The sequence below is a fragment of the Pan paniscus genome, chromosome X, assembly GCF_029289425.2.
Source record: "Pan paniscus chromosome X, NHGRI_mPanPan1-v2.0_pri, whole genome shotgun sequence".
Lineage (NCBI taxonomy): Eukaryota > Metazoa > Chordata > Mammalia > Primates > Hominidae > Pan > Pan paniscus.
Window position 1 is genome coordinate 94,388,550 of NC_073272.2, and position 19,729 is coordinate 94,408,278.

Genomic DNA, 19,729 nt, shown 5'->3' on the forward strand with positions numbered 1-19,729 from the left:
TGTATGGAGCCACAAAGGTCATAAGTGGCAGATCAGGGATTTGAAAAAAGACCACTCTGATGACAAAGAGCATGTTCACAAAGGGTACATTACACTGTTTAGCTCTACCAATGGATTAAAAATGGCACAGTCTATTAAAGATAATGATAGCTAATATTTACTGAGTACATTGTATTTTAACTTATGCTAAACACTTTTCACACTTTATCTCATTTAATTCTTAGCTTTTGTAAATGAGGATCCCAAAGAGGTCAAGTGCCTTGCTCAAAGTCACACAGCTAGCAATTTTAAAATCATAATAGCAAGCTAGGATTACTGAATCCAGAATCTAAACCTCACTTAAAATCTATATAGGTGGTCAGGTGTAGTGGCTCATGCCTGCAATCCCAGCACGTTGAGAGGCCGAGGTGGGCGGATCATGAAGTCAGGAGTTCAAGACCAGCCTGGCCAACATAGTGAAACCCCGTCTCTACTAAAAATACAAAAAAATTAGCCATGCATAGTGGTGCATGCCTGTAATCCCAGCTACTCAGGAGGCTGAGCCAGGAGAATCGCTTGAACCTGGGAAGTGGAGGTTGCAGTGAGCCGAGATCGTGCCACTGCACTCCAACTTGGACAACAGATTGAGGCTTCGTCTCCAAAAAAAAAAAAAAAAAAAAAAAAATCTGCATAGGTATAGATACTGAATCTAATAGTCTAATTTGACTAAATTGAAATATTGTATCTGATTCTTCAATGACACTAAATATTAATAACTGTTTATTCCTTCGTAAAACCTGATATTAGTATTCTTTCTCCTCCTCTAACTTCTTTGGTCTCCTTTGAAATCTTATCTGCCTCTGAACAACCATTAAATATTGAATGAATCAATATCCCTAGGATTCATTGTCTTCTATCATTTTCTCTTTTCTTAAACAATCTCATCCATGACCAAAACTTCAATTACTGCAGTAGGCAGATGACTTCTAAATGTATACAAATAATGCTGAACATTTTTCTGAATCTAGAACTGTGCATTTCATTGCCTATTTTTATTTCCTCTTGAATGCTTTAATACATCGCATACATAACACTCGCAAGGCCAAATTCATGATGTTCATCTCCAAGCCTCATCTTTTTCTAGGGTTACCTACCTCAGTGAATAACACAACTGTACATGCATTTTTTGATGCCAGAAACTGAGAAGTAGTTTTTAACCCATTGTTTTATTTCTCTCATATCAAGTTCATTATTGTGTCCTAATATTTTTACTTATTAAATATCATTCAAATATGCCCAATCCTTTTTCTCTGGCACAAACACCTAAGCCTAAACCTTCCATAATTTTTTATCTGGGCCTTGGAAATCACCTGCTCTGTTTCAGTATTTACTCTTGTTCCCTTCAAATCTCTTATGCACGCTGAAGTGAGGTATTTATTTATTTGTAAGCTTTTACTTAAGTTTATATACAGAAAAGTGCATCAATAAGTGTTATAGAGTAAATGGTGTTCATCTATAATTTATATGTTGACACCCTAAATCCCAATATGACTGCATTGGGAGACAGGTTTTTTGGAGGTAATTAGGGTTAAATTAGGTCTTATGGGTGGGGCCATAATTCAATAATATTGATTTTCCCATAAGAGAATGAGACACCAACTGTCTTTCTTTATCTCTGTGTTCACTGAGAAAATGTTATGTGAGGACACAATGAGAAGGCAGCCATTTTCAAGCCAGGAATAGATGCCTTCTAAGAAACCAGCCCTACAGCCACCTCAGTTTTGAACGCCTGTCACCTAGAACTGTGAGAAAATTAATTTCTGCTGTTTAAGTGACCCAAACTGTGGTAAGTTGTTATGGCTGCCCCAGCTGACTAATATAGATCTGGGTACTGTGAATAAGGGTGCTGTTGTAACAAATACCTAAAAATATGAAAATAACTTTGGAACTGGTTGATGGGTAAAGGCTAAAATACTATATTTCTCAAAATAGATAAAACCTAGATTATCACAAATAAATTATTGGTAAAAATATGGGTGTTAAAGACAATTCTGCTGAGGGCTCAGGAAGAACTTAGAAGAGTTAGAGAAGTATCTACTATTATCTTAGAGAATTATATATTACCATGAACAGAATGTTGATAGAAACATGAACATTAAAAGTGCTTTTGGTGAATTAACAGGTGGAAATGGAGGAACATGCTTTTGAAAACTGGAGGAAAGGTGATCCTTGTTATAAAGTGACAAAGAGCTTAGTTGAACTGTATTTTAGTCTTTTGTGGAAGGTAGAACTCATGACTAAAGAGTCTGAATACTTAACTGAGAAGAACTTTTAAGCAAAATGTTAATGTTTTGGCCTGACTTCTCCTTTCTGCTTATAGTAATTGTGAGAGGAGATAGATAAATTTAAGTAAGAAGAAACCAGAATTTGAAGATTTGAAAAATTATTGGCCTATTCTTATTTCAAAAAATAAAAAAGCATGTTACAGATAAAATACCAAGGGTATAAACACTCCATTAAGAGATTATCCATTATTCTAATCAGACATCTCAGCAGAGGCCAGGAGTAGAGATGTGATTATAAGAGCAAATATACTCCCAGTTTAAACTAAAGGTGACATAGAAAACAAGATGAAATGAAGGAAGTCTATTGGACTTCTGAAATTTTACAGTATGAAACAATAGGGCTATCCACCTGAGAACACACATGATCCTTCATGTAAAGAGAAAAATGACACTGAAGGGAATTTATGTGTTATTTTGGTTTTCACTGCCAGCATAAACCTAGAGCATACAAGACCGGGGGAACGACTATTTTCTCGTTAGTCACAGAGTGTGGAAATACCTTCTCAGTTCACCAGGCCAGGATTCTGCTACCCAGTTCCTCAATGGAAAGGCCACCCCACAGAGCCATGTGAAGAAGGCCTCATCACAGTCAAAGGGGTGTGTCCATGGTGCAGATCCAGTGGGGCTAGGTCCCTGTCTAGGGCCATTGAGGTGACACCACCAGAGGAGGAAGCATCCAGCCACGAAAGATAATTCTTGAGGGTTTGGATCATAATCCAAAACAACACAATCCCCAGTGTTAAAATTCTAAAAAATCAAAATTGCCAAAGTGTAATTCCTAAAGTCTAAAATTCCTAACATCTAAAATCCCCCAAATCACAATAACTAGATGGTTACCTCATGTTAAGCGAAACTATTACCCTGTTATTGTTTTTATTTGGAAATTATGTATGGCTTAAATATATGCATATGAATGCATGTGGACTTAATTTTAGGTGTCAACTTGACTAAGTGATATCTAGATACCTGGTAAAGCATTATGTTGGGTGTGTCTGTGAGGGTGTTTGCAGAGAAGATCCCCTTGAGAGTCTGAGTGAATTAGATGCAGAAGATCTACTAACCATATTGTCAGGCACCATCCAATTGGCTGGATGCTTGGTGAGAGCAAATACAGAAGGCAGATTGTACTTCAAAATTTACACAGGCGATTCCTCCATGTCCTGAGCTTTTTGGCCTGAGCAATGCTACCAGAGAGCATCCCAGATTCCCCAGCTTGCAGATGGCCTGTTGTGGGAATTCTCAGTCACTGTAATCACATGAGCCAATTCCCCTAATAAATCATCTCTCATATGTCTATGTAAATACCCGATTGGTTCTGTGTTTCTGGAGAAACTTAACACAGACTTGGTATTGGGCAACCCAAATATTACTTCTTACTGTATTTCTTACTACACAGTGGAAGAGATCTTTAAAATTCTTCCTTGGCAAAAGGCTGTGATAAGTTAAATGTACAAGTATACTTAGTGGTGAAAGATAAGAGTTTAAAAGCTAATTATAATTGGTGTTACAAAAGCAGAAAATCACTTAATTGTGACAGCCAAGCAATAATCAGAATTTCAAATAGACAACATATACTTATAAATTTTGTAGACCATAACCACTCTCAAAATACAAGTGGAATGAGTGTTTTGAATATCAAATAAGTAAAAGTACAGGTAATAAATAGAAAAAAAACTTCCAAGTTATTCAATTATGTATGAATTCTGACTTTTCATGAATATTGCCATGTTTGCCTTCAAAAAACAACTTTCAACAGAGAATTAAAAGAATTCAACAAACTCAGCAACCTTCTGAACAAAAACCACTTGCTGATATTGAAGTTCCTCCAGTGTTATAAGACACATTAAATGATGAACTATTATGGATTAAGGATTTGGCTATCAAAGAAGATAAGCTTATATTTACTACTAGATTTAAGGTAGAAAAACTAGTACATCCTTTACTTTGGCTAATGGATGGCACTTTCCAAACTCTCTTTACTGTTTTTTTAATCAGCTAGGTACAATTTCTCTGTTGGATCAGAAAAAAAATTAGAACTTATTTACTTGTTTATATATCAATGACTGGAAAAAGTGAAGCAGTTTGTAGATGCTTATTTGAACATTTGGTTCAGTTGAATCGCCTTACCATAATGATGGATTTGTAATTAGGCGTGATCAAGACTTCTTAAGTGAATTTCAAGGTATTACCAATATTTTGGTGTTTTTCCATTACCAATATTTTGTTTTACCAATATTTTATAGTACCAATATTTCCAGTGAATTCGGTGGAAAATTCAGATGAGTGGATTAGCCACATGATATGGCAAGGACAAAATTTTCAGTTTAAAAGTGCATCTTTTTTTTTTTTTTGCATTGGTATTTTTTTCAGCTGATGCCATTCCAGAAGCTTTTAATGAATTAAAGCCACATATGCCTGAAGAAGACCGTAAAGTTACTGACTGTTTCAGAAATAATTTTGTGCATGATAGGATAGAACAACACTTAGGCAAAAGTGCTCCTGTTTGATTACCAGTATTGTTTCCATCAAATTTGTGGTCTGTGTGTAAGTACATTGGGAATAAATTTTCACATACCCAAAACAACATAGAAGCATGGCAGTGAAGATAGGAAAATTGCATAGGGAATGCTCATGTCAGTATACGTCAAATCACAGAATTATTTCAGAAAGAGCAGCACTACATGGAAAATGAATTTAAATGTATTCTTCAAGGAGAGTCATGTCTAAAAGGAAAAATAAGCTATCCATTGTGATGCAAGACTTAAAAAATATAGTTAATAATTTTGAAATTTGGCTAGCTCTTATTAACCACATCTGTGTAATTGCCCAAAATCTATCCTGCATTTTTATATGTCAAATTTCTTCTTCAGTTTTTTTACTTTAGCTTTTTGCATTTTAAATTGTCAGATTATTATTTAGAATTTGGTATGCTATGTATTTCATCTTTGCATTATTTCCAATGTTGGAGCTATAAATTGTGAAACGACTTTTAGAGTGTTCTAATTTGTTTTATGCATTTCTTTTTACAAATCTGACTCTATAGAAAGTGCATTATTACAAGGTTGACTTTGTGTATAAGCATTGTGTGCATATGTAAAAATATTGAAACTTCCTCAATAAATGAGATATTTTCATACATATGTATTTGTGAAAAATTAAATTTCTTGAAATCTTGGCTCTCTGGGCAGGGTGGGGTTTCACTATGATTCTCCAGGCTGGCCTCAAACTCCTTGGCTCGAGGGGTTCTATTGCCTCAACCTCTTGAGTACCAGAGAATAAAGGTGCATGCCACTCCACACAGCATCCCACTGCAGTTCTTGATGGATCTCCTCAAAAGACTCAGATTGTTCCTCATGGTATTTCAGATGGCTTAAATGATAATTCTTGGTGCAAACAACTAGCAAACATAGTTATAGGCATTTATACATTTCCATTTTGACCTATTTCTTTATAAACAGCTTATATCTGCTCATAACCGTTATACTGGTGCAACTGTTGTTCATACACCAGCTTGTTTATGCTTGCAAAACTTGCTATGTTTTTATTGCCTGTGCTGTTGTAGGTGGACTATAAGGTATTCTTTGTATTTTTATATGTTTGTTAAATAAATTCCCTTTTAAAAATATAAATGAGTACTATTAATGCTATTTTAAACAACTTTTTTTGAATTATATTTTTGGGATCTTACTTTTTCAACACTTAACATTCTAGATTAGGCATATGGAATTGTGATTGTGTCTTTTGGTCTTTTGGGATTATGACTAGCTCTCTGTTTATTTATTTATTTATTTATTTATTTTTCTGTAACAGAGTCTCGCTCTGTCACCTGGAGTGTAGTGTTAGGGCTTGATTATGTCTAATTGCAGCCTCAAACTGAGCTCTAGGGATCCTTCCACCTCTGCCTCCTCAGTAGCAGGGACTACAGGTGCACACCACCAAGCTGGAACATTTTTGAAGAGATATATATATATATATATATATATATATATATATATATATATAATTTTTTTCTCTGTAAAAAGAACATCTCAGTTATGTTGCCCAGATTGTTGAAGTCCTGGGCTCAAAGGATCCTCCCACCTCAGCCTCCCAAAGCACTGGGATTACAGGCAAATACACCAAAATGTCAGTGTAAATTCACACACTTTTACATACACAGATATGCATAAATACAATAATTCAAAGTGACATGTAGACATATAACACAGGTACTTAAGCATAAACACACAACTCAGACACAAACATATCTATTGAAATACACAATAATGTCGTGACCTTCTCACTAATGATTAAAATTCAACTGTTCACAATTGATTAAAAAAATGCTTATGCTTTAAATAATAGAAATGAAGAAATCCGCTCTATAGCTACACTTCACTGCCACTTCGTTTCTTATGAGGTGTAAATGTGAAGAAATCTTAAAGACTTAAAAGCCCAGGGAAGTTGGGGACTTCTAGAATAAAGATCTGCTAAGTAAAATCACTAAAAGTGCACATTAGAAACATTCTGTAAAATTAGCTAAATTATTTTTACTTTTTTTTTTTTTTAGAGACATTGTCTCACTGTGTCACCCAGGCTGGAGTGCAGTGGCATGATACTACTTCACTGCATCCTCAAACTCAGGTGGGCTCAAGTGATCCTTTTGCCACAGCCTCCTGAGTAGCTGGATTACAGGTGCATGCCATCATGCCTGGTTCAAATTGTTTTCACTTTCACACCCTGCTGGAAACTTGCTGCTGCTCTAATTCATGACTTGGAGAGGCAAAACTGAAAAAAAGCTATTGCTTGGTTCAGGTGTTTTGTGAGAATCCAGAAAGAAAAGGTCTGAACTGAAAATCTCCATCTCCATCACCCAAATTTTAAACTGGTACACTGTCCAAAAGACACTTGGCGTTGTTCCCTAATGAAAAGCCAAAAACACCAGACTGTGCAATTATGGATGGTTCAAAGATATGTTCTTGGTTAGCAACAGTAATGTTTCATAGCCTCAGGCTATCACAGAGGCTTTGGAGCTTTTTGATACTTATGATTGTACTCCATACATTTTTTAAAGATATCAGTGAACATTTTTATTGTGTTCTTTTAGCACTTACTTCATGGAAGTGATCTCTCCTTTTATAAAGGTCAATTCTACATCTTTGCTCTGTATTTGCTGAGTATATATCTTCTCCATCTGTTTCAGATGGCCCTCAGCTTTGTTGAAAGTGTATTCTTGATAGAGAGACTCCTGATATACCTAATATGTCCAGAAGTATAGTGTTCAGGCGCTAATATTCAACACCATCTCTGGTTGCAGTCCTGCCAATACCATAGCTTTATATTCCTCTGATGGACTGAGTTCTGTGAGGACAATATCTAGCCAGAAAGATTATTTTTGCAGGCAAGACAGATAGCTGGTGAACGACTAAACTCAGAACGGACATACTGACCACAGAAGATGTGAGAACAGGTGGTGACCTATGCAAAACCAGAAAGTTTGATGTGACGTTATCGATAATTATGAAGCAGCATGTCTTCACAAAAAGACATAATAAGATAGTGAAGTCTCTGGAAGCTGAAAAGAGTCCATAAAAGAAAACTTCAGTCATCATTTATTGTACATCCAAGATTTATAGCAACAAAGAGGTCCAGTCTGGAAGTGTGAGACTCAGATCTAGTTTTGGTCTTCTGAAATTTTACTTCTCTTGTATTACATGTATTTACCTTCTATCTAAGAATCAAGTTGAACTACAAGGATCTATCAGATACCTAGAATCATCTCTTTATGGTCCCATCAGCCTAATTTAACCCTCTCTATTGAGAATGTCCAAATCCCAGCCCACTTCATTTTCAAGGGATCTCCAGACGTTATAGAGGCTTTCACAAAGCCAACTTTGGGCTGGCACACAGACAGCCAAAGACCCAGGCTATCCCTCCTCAGTTGAATTCATCTTCAATCAGCCCACCAAAATGGAGAAGGAGAGTCATTCTGTTTTTCTGGAGCATCATTAGTACAGAACAGAATTGTTTTCTCAGTCATTCCAATCAACTGTTGAAAAGTTCACTTTTTAAAAATATAGTTAAATTCTAGTCAACAAAGAAAAATACATAAACATGGTTTTAGAATAAAGTCAAAACTAAATGTATATCTAAATATTTTAATACAAGCATATTTCCTCCTTTTATATTGCCCATAATTGCAATACTAAAAGCAACAGATAGTAAAGCAATTAAAAGCCAACCAAAAGGCCTCATTATATAAAACTCAAAATATTACATTTAAAACATTTATATATTTATTTATAGATAGATAAGTAGGTTGTAGGTGTATCTACCCATTTATTTAACTGCATATACATTTTTATAAAGTGAGATAAAACTTCTTAGGTAATAAGACCTGTTGAAACAATTTCTCCCCACAAGAAACTACGTGGTGGGTATTAAAGTTTAACAAGTGGCTTATATAATTATCCTTTGCCCAAAGAATTTTACCTATAAAATGACTGAAATTGATGGGGAAAGGAGGCAAATGGAATATAGATTTAGTTGTTATGAAGGTTGATATGAAATATGTGACTGAAGAAAAAAGATACATAACAACAGTTTTTGGCATTGGAAATTTTATAGTTCTAGATTAATGTATTGAAAGCAAAGTTTTGTATTGGTTCCGTATGAAATTTAAGGTAGTTTTTTCTAATTCTGTGAAGAAAGTCAATGGTAGCTTGATGGGGATAGCATGGATTCTATAAATTACTTTGAGCAGTATGGCCATTTTCATGATATTGATTCTTCCTATCCATGAGCACAGAATGTTTTTCCATCTGTTTGTTTCGTCTCTTATTTCCTTGAGCAGTAGTTTGTAGTTCTCCTTGAAGAGGTCCTTCACATCCTTTGTAAGTTGTATTTCTAGGTATTTTATTCTCTTTGTAGCAATTGTGAATGGGAGTTCACTCATGATTCAGCTCTGTTTGCCTATTATTGGTGTATAGGAATGCTTGTGATTTTTGTACATTGATTTTGTATCCTCAGACTTTGCTGAAGTTGCTTATTGTATAGCCAAGAAAATCCTAAGCAAAAACAACAAAGCTGGAGGCATCATGCTACCTGACTTCAAACTATACTACAATGCTACAGTAGCCAAAACAGCATGGTACTGGTACCAAAACAGACATATAGACCAATGGAACAGAACTGCAGCCTCAGAAATAACAGAAATAGATTACACACGTCTACAACCATCTGCTCTTTGAGAAACCTGACAAAAACAAGCAATGGGGAAACAGTCCCTATGTAATAAATGGTGTTGGGAAAACTGGTTAGCCATAGGCAGAAAACTGAAACTGGATCCCTTCCTTACACTTTATACAAAAATTAACTCAAGATGGATTAAAGATTTAAATGTTAGACCTAAAACCATAAAAACCCTGGAAGGAAACCTAGGTAATACTATTCAGGACATAAGCATGGGCAAAGACTTCATGAATAAAACACCAAAAGCAATGGCAACAAAAGCCAAAATTGACAAATGGGATCGAATTAAACTAAAGAGCTTCTGCACAGCAAAAGAAACTATCATCAGAGTGAACAAGTAACCTAGAGAATGGGAGAAAGTTTTTGCAATCTATCCCTCTGACAAAGGGCTAATATCCAGAATCTACAAGGAACTTAAACAAATTCACAAGAAAAAAAAAAACCCATCAGAAAGTGGGTGAAGGATATGAACAGACACTTCTCAAAAGAAGACATTTATGTGGCCAACAAACATATGAAAAAAAAGCTCATCAGCACTGGTCATTAGAGAAATGCAAATCAAAACCGCAATGAGATACCATCTCACACCAGTTAGAATGGCGATCATTAAAAAGTCAGGAAATAACAGATGCTGAAGAGGATGTGGAGAAACAGGAACATTTTTACACTGTTGGTGGGAGTGTAAATTAGTTCAACCATTGTGGAAGACAGTGTGGTGACTCCTCAAGGATCTAGAACCAGAAATACCATTTGACTCAACAATTCCATTACTGGGTATATACCCAAAGGATTATAAATCATTCTACTATAAAGACACACACACACACGTATGTTTATTGCAGCACTGTTCACAATATGAAAGACTTGAAACCAACCCAATTGCCCATCAACTATACTGGATAAAGAAAATGTGGCACATATACACCATGAAATACTATGCAGCCATAAAAAATGTTTAGTTCATGTCCTTTGCAAGGATATAGATGAAGCTGGAAACCACCATTCTCAGCAAACTAACACAGGAACAAAAAACCAAACACCGCATATTCTCACTCATAAGTGGGAGTTGAACAATGAGAATACATGGACACAGGGAGGGGAACATCACACTCCGGGGCCTGTCAGGGGCTGGGGACTAGAGGAGGGATAGCATTAGGAGAAATACATAATGTAGATGACGGGATGATGGGTGCAGCAAACCACCATGGCATGTGTATACCTATGTAAAAAACCTGCATGCTCTGCACATGTATCCCAGAACTTAAAGGATAATTTAAAAAATAAAAATTTAAATTTAAAAAAACAAAGCAAAGTTATTATTCTTTACCACAAAAGAAAAACAATGACTTTGAAGGAAAAGGTGTCTTAGTTTTTAATTGATATAGTAACTCAAGTGAAACCAATAATTTACATATACTCATAGCATTTACATATTTTTTCTCAAAAGTTTAAATACTTCTTTAAGTTAAAAATAGTGTGGACAAATATAAGTAGTATCTTAAATATATTAAGCACTCAAAATATATCAAATGTGCTAAGCACCTAATGTGAGATGGCATATTTAATCCTCAGAAGAATCCTATGAAGCAGATACTATCTTTATTCTAATTTTACAAAAAAAAGTTTGTGCCTCAAAGAACTAATTTACTAAAACTAATACAGTTAGTAAGGGGCAGAACCACGCCCTAAACCAATAATTATCTTATTTTATGGTCTTGTTTTTATGCACTATGCTTTGGGATGTTTAGATGCAAGTTTGAGATCTCATTGTCATGTAGCTGTGTGGTGTCTATGTTTAATTGTGCCATGCCTAGTACTGTTTCTAGCCATGGTAAATGCTATATGTATTGTAGCTCTTAACTCCTACTTCACAGACCTATACTGAGACTAAAGTTAAATAACATATGTAATTTGGATGTAAAATCCAAAATTTAATATAAATGCTAATGTTGTTTAGTATTACAATCCATGTAGCCCATACATGTAAAGAAAGCAAATTTGCACTTGAATGAAAGAAAAGCAAGAGTAAATAAGTAAAATCAGCATACTGTTGCCATATCACCTCCATTGATCCAAAATCCATCAGAGAAAACGTTGAATTTCCAAAACCAAAGACAATTTATTATGGACGTAATATTGAATAAGTTTACACAAACTACAAACACAATATGGTGGGTGGGTTTGGAACACATTCAATTTCAACACCTCTTACCTAGATCTTAATAAAGCTATTAGCTAAAAAAACAAGGAATGACCTGTGAATTTGATTTTTTTCTATGAAAATTCAAATTTGGCAGATCTTCTTCTCTTCCACAATATTCTTGTCCCATGATTGTGACCATTTAAAGAATTATAAAATAGAATTACAATTTGCATTTTTTTGTTTCTGCACTATAATATCTCAGAATTTATAATTGATTTTAAATACATAATCTATTTTCAGATATATTGTTAAGTATAGAGGGTGAAGGGATAGAGAAGATGCTTTCTCTAATGTATTTTTGTCAAACATTTTGTAGAGAATCTTTCCTTACTTCAAAATGTTTCCTAAAATTGGAACTTTGTTGTTGTGTCCTGATATTTCAGATAGAGTACTTAGTCTGTTAATACATACAGGTTTAAATTACCAAATTCAAGGAGTTCAGCTACCTCAAATTATTAATTTGTTTTTGTTTATTTACAGTAAGTAAATTCACTTTTTTATAATACTAAAATAACCAAAACAATTGATGGTATCAATCAGGTTACTTCAAGTAACTGAAATAATTCTACTGCAGTAAAACAATCAATAGATTCAGATATGGTTTATTTGATTTAGTTGTAGAAGTGATGAAACCAATGAGATCACATCTAAAATATGTCTAAAGTGATACTATATAATTTCTATGCACAAGTTTTTGAACAGCATTATAATGAAGAAAATAAACACACTTCTGGATTAGTATTTCGAAGAGGCTTAAAATAAAAGAAAGTAGGCTGGGCGCGGTGGCTCACGCCTGTAATCCCAGCACTTTGGGAGGCCGGGGCCAGCGGATCACGAGTTCAGGAGATCGAGACCATCCTGGATAACATGGTGAAACCCCGTCTCTACTAAAAATACAAAAAAATTAGCCGGGCGTGGTGGTGTGTGCCTGTAGTCCCAGCTACTCGGGAGGCTGAGGCAGGAGAATGGCGTGAACCCAGGAGGTGGAGCTTGCAGTGAGCAGATATCTCGCCACTGCACTCCAGCCTGGGCGACAGATCGAGGCTCCATCTCAAAAAAAATAATAATAATAAAATGAAAGAAAGTAATAAACAGTAACTAAACATTAAATGTACGAATTTATTTTTTCTGAGATTAAAAAAAACTGGCAACATCAAGTACACAGGAATAATTAGATATATCTAAAACAAGGCAGATAGGAGGCAGGAATAACTTACAGCTCTCACTCAGATGGACAGAGCAGTGTTTGGAGACTCACATCGTGAACTTTTGCTCCAAGAACTACCACAGGAACATACCAGGAAAGCTGAGAAGAGCCACAGTAAAAGAAGCAGCTTGCCACTGCAGTCTTTGTGAGACAGCCAAAAATCCGTGAATATCCAAAGTGTGAAAGGGGGAAAGGCCACCCCTTAAAACACATCCTCACTGGAGAACCTGAAGGTCCAGCTCCCAGGAGAAGGATTTAACTTAGCTGGAGCAGAGTTGAATTTAGAGAGGCTAGCGAAATACAGGGACAGAAAAGCAAAATGGGGCGAACTCTGTGGGCACTCTCAGTCCCCAGGGATGCCATTTCTGGCTTTGTACCACAGTGGTCTTTGGGAGGGCTGCCAGTGAAATTGGGGACAGGACACAGGGAGAAGGAAACTCTAGGTGAGGGGGCGACCTGGGAGTTCAGCTGTGAGCACAGAAGCCATGGCAGGCAGGAAGGCATGAAACCTGAAAGCCCTGCTTGCCTTCTCTGTGGGGAGGCTTGTAGCCTAGGGCAAGTTCTCAGACCTGCTCACTGGCTGCCTAAAAATAGACTCAGCGATGTAGGGGGTGGGGGGCACCATGAGAGTGAGACTGACCTTTCTGGCTGCATGGAAGCTGGGTGAGGCCTGTCACTCCTGCCTTTCCCCCACTTCCCTGGTGACATGTATGACACAGCAGAGGCAGCCATAATCCCCCTGAGAACATAACTCCATTGGCTTGAGGACAATACCTCAATCCCCCACAGCAGCCACAGCAACCCTCACCCAAGAAGAGTGTCAACTCAGACATGCCTAATCCTGCCCCCATGTGATGGTCTTTTTCTACCTGTCCTAGTAGCCAAAGACAAGGACATAATCTTTTGAGAGCTCTATGGCCCCACCCACTGCCTAAGAAACCAAAATACCCACTGCCAGGCAACCCTAGGGTAAGGTTGTATCCTCCATGTACTACCACAACTGATGCTCTCTTGAAAGTGCCACCTCCTAGCTGGAGGCCAACCAACCCAAAACCAGCACACAAAAGAAAACTACACCCAAGGACAATCACAGAGTCCACCTCACTACCCCACTACTTCCAATGGAGCCAGCACTGGTATCCATGGCTGAGAGACCTGAAGATGAATCACCTCATGGACTCTCTGAAGACACTCCCCAGCACCACCCCAGAGCCCTGTAGCTCTGCTGGGTGGCTAGACCCAGAAAATAAGTAAAAATCACTGCAGTTCGGGTCTCAGGAATCCTCTCCATAGGAGAAGGGGGAGAGAACCACATCAAGGGAGTGTCCCATGAGAAAAAAGAATCTGAACAGTAGCCCTTGAGCCCCAGATCTTCCCTCTGACATAGTATACCCAAATGAGAAGGAACAAGAAAAACAAATCTAGTAATATAGCAAAACGAGGTTCTTTAACATCCCCAATAGATCACACTAGCTCACAAGCAATGGATCAAAACCAAGAAGAAATCTCTGAGTTGTCAGAAAAATATTCAGAAGATTGATTATTAAGCTACTCAAGGAAGCACCAAAAAAGGTGAATACCAATTTAAAAGTAAAAATAAAAAAAAAGATTGGAAAAATCTCCAGAGAAATACCATAAATAAAAAACAATCACAACTCCTGAAAATGAAGTAGAAACTTAGAGAAAGTCAAAATATATTGGAAAGTCTCAACAATAAAATTAAACAAATAAAGAACTTCAGAGCTCAAAGACAAGGCTTGAAAATTTACCCAATTTGACAGAATCAAATAAAAAAATTAAAAAATGAACAAGGCATCCAAGAATTTTGGGATTATGTTAAACATCCAAACCTAAGAATAATTCATGTTCCCAAGGAAGAAGAGAAATCTGAAAGTTTGGAAAACATATTCAAGAGAAAAATCAAGGAAAAATTCCTGGTCTTGCTAGAGATCTAGACATTGAAATACAAGAAGCTCAAAGAACACCCCCAAAATTAATTATAAAACAGATCATCGGGTAGACACTTGGTCATCAGGTTATCTAAAATCAAGATGAAGGAATGAATCTTAAGAGCTGTGAGGCAAAAGCATCAGGTAACCTATAGAGGGAAATCTATCAGATTAACAGCAGATTTCTCAGCAGAAACCCTACAATCTAAAAGGGATTGGGGTCCTCTCTTCACCTTCCTAAACAAAACAACTATCAGCCAAGAATTGTGTATTCAGCTAAACTAAGCTTCATAAGTGAAGAAAAGATAGTCTTTTTTCAGACAAACAAATGCCGAGAGAATTCGTCACTACCAAGCCAGCACTACAAGAACTGCTAAAGGGAGCTCTAAATCTTGAAACAAATCTTCAAAATATACAAAAATAGAACCTCCTTAAAGCCTAAATTTCACAGGTCCTATAAAACAATAACACAATGAAAAGAAACCAAGGTATTCAGGCAACAAATAGCATAAATAGAATACTACCTTACATCTCAATACTAACATTGAATGTAAATGGCCTACATGCTTCACTTAAAAGATATGGAATGGCAGAATGGAAAAGAATTCATCAGCCAAGTACCTGATGTCTTCAAGAGACTCACTTAACACATAAGGACTTGCATAAACTTAATGTAGAAAGATATTCCGTGCAAATGGACATCAAAAGCAAGCAAGAGTAGCTATTCTTATATCAGAAGAAAACAGACTTTAAAGCAACAACAGTTAAAAAAGACAAAGAAGGACATTATATAATGATAAAAAGACTAGTCCAACAGGAAAATATCACAATCCTGAATATATATGCACCTAACACTGAAGCTCCCAAATTCACAAAACAATTACTACTAGGCCTAAAGAAAATGAGATAGACTGCAAAACAAATATAGTGGTTGACTTCAATACTCCACTGACAGCACTAAACAAGTCTTCAAGACAGAAAATCAACAAAGAAACAATGGACTTAAATTATACCTTATAATGAATTTATTAACAGATATTCATAGAACATTCTACCCCCAAAATGCAGAATATACATTCTTTTTATTAGCACATGGAACATATTCCAACTTAGACCATATATTAGGCCACAAAACAAGTCTCAATAAATTTTAAAAAATATAAATTATAGCAAGTATGTTCTGTCCAGAGTGGAATAAAATTAGAAATCTACTCATAAAGAACTCTCAAAACCATGCACGTACATGGAAATTAAATAACCTGCTTCTGAATGATCATCGGATCAACAATGAAATTAACATGAAAATTTAAAAAATTCTTTGAACTGAATGATAATGGTGACACAACCTATCAAAACCCCTGGGATACAGCAAAAGCGTTGCTAAGAGGAAAGTTTACAGCATTAAATGCCTACATTAAAAAGTCTGAAAGAGCACAAATAGACAATCTAAGGTCACATCTCAAGGAACTACAGAAACAAGAGCAAACCAAACCCAAAGCTGGCAGAGGAAAAGAAATAACAAAAATCAAAGCAGAAATAAATAGAACTAAAACAAACAAACAAAAAGGTACAAAAGATAAGTGAAACAAAGAGCTGGTCCTTTGAAAATATAAACAAAATTGATAGACCATTAGCGAGATTAATTAAGAAGAAAGAAGATACAAATAAGCTCAATTAGAAAAGAAACAGGAGATATCACAACCAATACCACAGAAATACAAAAGATTACTCAAGACTACTATGAACATTTTTACATGCACAAACTAGAAAACCTAGAGGAGAAGGATAAATTCCTGGAAATATACAACTCTCCTAGTTTAAACCAGGAAGAAATAGAAACTCTGGACAAACCAATAACAAGCAGCAAGATTAAGAAGGTAATTAAAAAATTGCCAATAAAAAAAAGTCCGGGACCAGATGGATTCACAGCTGCATTCTACCAAACATTCAAAGACGAATTGGTACTAATTCTAATGTCACTATTCTGTGGAATAGAGAAAGAGGAAATCCTCCCTAAATCATCATATGAAGCCAGTATCACCCTAAAACCAAAACCAGGGAAGACCATAACAAAAAGAAAAAAAAAAAAGAAAAAGAAAACCACAGACCAATATCCCTGATGAACATAGATACAAAAATCCTCAACAAAATACTAGCTAGCCAAATCCACCAACATGTCCCAAATATAGTCCACCATAATCAAGTGGGTTTTATACCAAGGATGCAGTGATGGCTTAACATCCACAAATCAATAATGTAACACACCACATAAACAGAATTGAAATAAAAAATCACATGATCATCTCAAAAGATGAAGAAAAAGCATTTGACAAAATCCAGCATCCCTTTATGATAAAAACCCTCATCAAAATAAGCATAGAAGGCACATAACTTAAGGTAATAAAGGCATCTATGACAAACCCACAGTCAACATTACACTGAACAGAAATAAGTTGAAAGCATTCCGCCTGAGAACTGGAACAAGACAAGGATGCCCAGTTTCACCCTTTCCATTAAACATAGATTGGAAGTCTTAGCCAGAGCAATCCAGACAAGAGGAAGAAACACAGAGCATCCATATAGCTAAGCTATGAGGGTGCAAAGGCATAAGAATGATACAATGTACTTTGGGGACTCCAGGGAAAGGGTGGCCGGGGTGGGGGGTGAGTAGTAAAAGACTCCACATTGATTGGGTAGAGTGTACGCTGCTCAGGGGCAGATGTGCCAATATTTCAAAAATCACCACTAAATAACTTATCTATGTAACCAACCACGACCTGTTTCTCAAAAACCTATTGAAATAAAAAAAAATCAAATTCAAAAAAGGGACCATTAATGTTTGAAATCGAAATTGACAATCAATAGACATGTAACATGTAAGAAATTAGTATGCACAATCTTGAATTACTATCATCTTCCTCAGAAAGGAGGCAAGAAGTGGACTGGCATCAAAGTTTGAAATTCAAATGATATAAAATGAACTAAAAAGTAAAAAGCTCTGAAGTCTTATGTAGGTGTTTTAGCTGAGACTGCCTATCCCCTCTCACAATGATAATAAATGTAGAAAGAAAAAAAATAGTGACCAGGAAATGTTTTGAACTTTGTAGGCAGCCTGAATCCCTTTGAAAATTGGTCTCTAAAAAACACTAAAACTTTTGAAACCCCAGTGTTTAGAAATAAACTTATTAAGGCTAACAAAATATTTATCAGTATGTACTAAACCTGCACATACATTCATTTTCTTTGGGCCAATGCTAAGTTACAATGCCAAATTTTATTTTAGTTGGTAATGACTTGGACCATTTGACATGCTCATGAGAAAGCACTTCTCGAGTAACTAGCCTAACCAAATTTAGGTAGGATTAAAACTATCGAATTGTAGTAGGAGTGGAAATTCAATTCAATTATCATGTAACTAGGTTGGACAGGATTTTTATAAAGTCATGAGGTATAAATATTTATTCACACTAAGATCTAATACTTTTAAGAATCTCAAAAGTAAAATTCTATGAAAAGAAAAATAAGCTATTGACAGAATAGTTTTTAAATTACTTCATGAAATGTAATATATACAACAATCTCCTATAATGTAAGTGTAGATGAATTATATAGAAAAAAACCTTTAAGAAGTCTAGTAAATGATGCACAGTTGATTTAAACCACATGCCTTTTAAGGTCATTTTGCCTTTTTGACTTTGTGGATGGACCTGGATCAAAACAAAACAAAACAAAATAAAATATAACAAGTAAACAAATGAACACAGCAAAATTGACAGCATAATAAATTACTTCTGCTTGAATTCAATTTTAATCTAATTTTCCAGTTGGCATCATGACACCCCTGGTAGATTTAAATTTAAATTCAGTGTCATTTTTTTCTCAAAAAGTTTTCTTTTCTCTGATGGTTTTATCTATTGCACATGGCACAAAAGCCTGTTATTGCCAATTTAGACATAAAAAGTTAACAATGAGATTGCTTATTTTCTGCAGGCAGTTATTTATAAAAGATGCATTTCTTCTGATAGAATTGACAATGCATAAACTATTTTTCTTAATGATTCATGACACTCTGAACAATATACCTTCTCTTCAGGTGACAAATAATTATAGCAAAGTCTGCTCACAGAATTTACATCCATTAAAAAAATATTAATTATTTTGGCTCTCTCAAAATCTAAAGTGGAGCTGTAGTGGGAAAAAATATTAAAAATAATTAAGAAAATGAGTTCCTGGATCACAAAAGGAAAATAATTCCTGTTGTAAAGATTGTCCCATCTTATTTTAAAATTTTATTTATACATGCAGACTAGAATTGAAGTTTTAAGCTGGTAATAAGTAGTGTAATAAATTTTCTGTTCGTATGCAATAAAATTTTTATTAGAAATAGAGAAGAAATAAATACAATTGTCAGATTCCTGGAATCCAAATTAAAACCAAGTAAAAAGTAGCCTCATAAATAACACAGAGGGACAGAACAGGAAAAGGCAACCTCCTGTAGACAATCAAAAAGTGTAGCTGGGAGACTTGCTTGAAAGAGTGTCTGTTCCTCATCCTACCAAATCACTCTATAGCTCAGATTATCCAGCATCTACTTATGTAATTATTTTATTTTTAAAAAGACCATAATTTAGAAAAACATAATTAAGCTAATTTTAGTAGTAACAATTACCAAGAGAAGCATATACTTTTAAAACGTTGATTTTTCAACATGATCGCTCAAATACCGTGCCATGCCATTTTTGTGTTCTTAAGGGTAAGAAATGATGGATATTTTCTCACCTAGTCTTAGCTTTCCCTATTATGATCCCATCAAAAG

The 19,729-nt window shown here is 35.5% G+C and overlaps 1 pseudogene; it reads right to left on the reverse strand.

Moving 5' to 3' along the window:
* Window positions 1–6,738: 6,738 nt before the first annotated feature.
* LOC100980593 (E3 ubiquitin-protein ligase CCNB1IP1-like) lies at window positions 6,739–7,853 on the reverse strand (annotated as a pseudogene).
* Window positions 7,854–19,729: the final 11,876 nt, after the last annotated feature.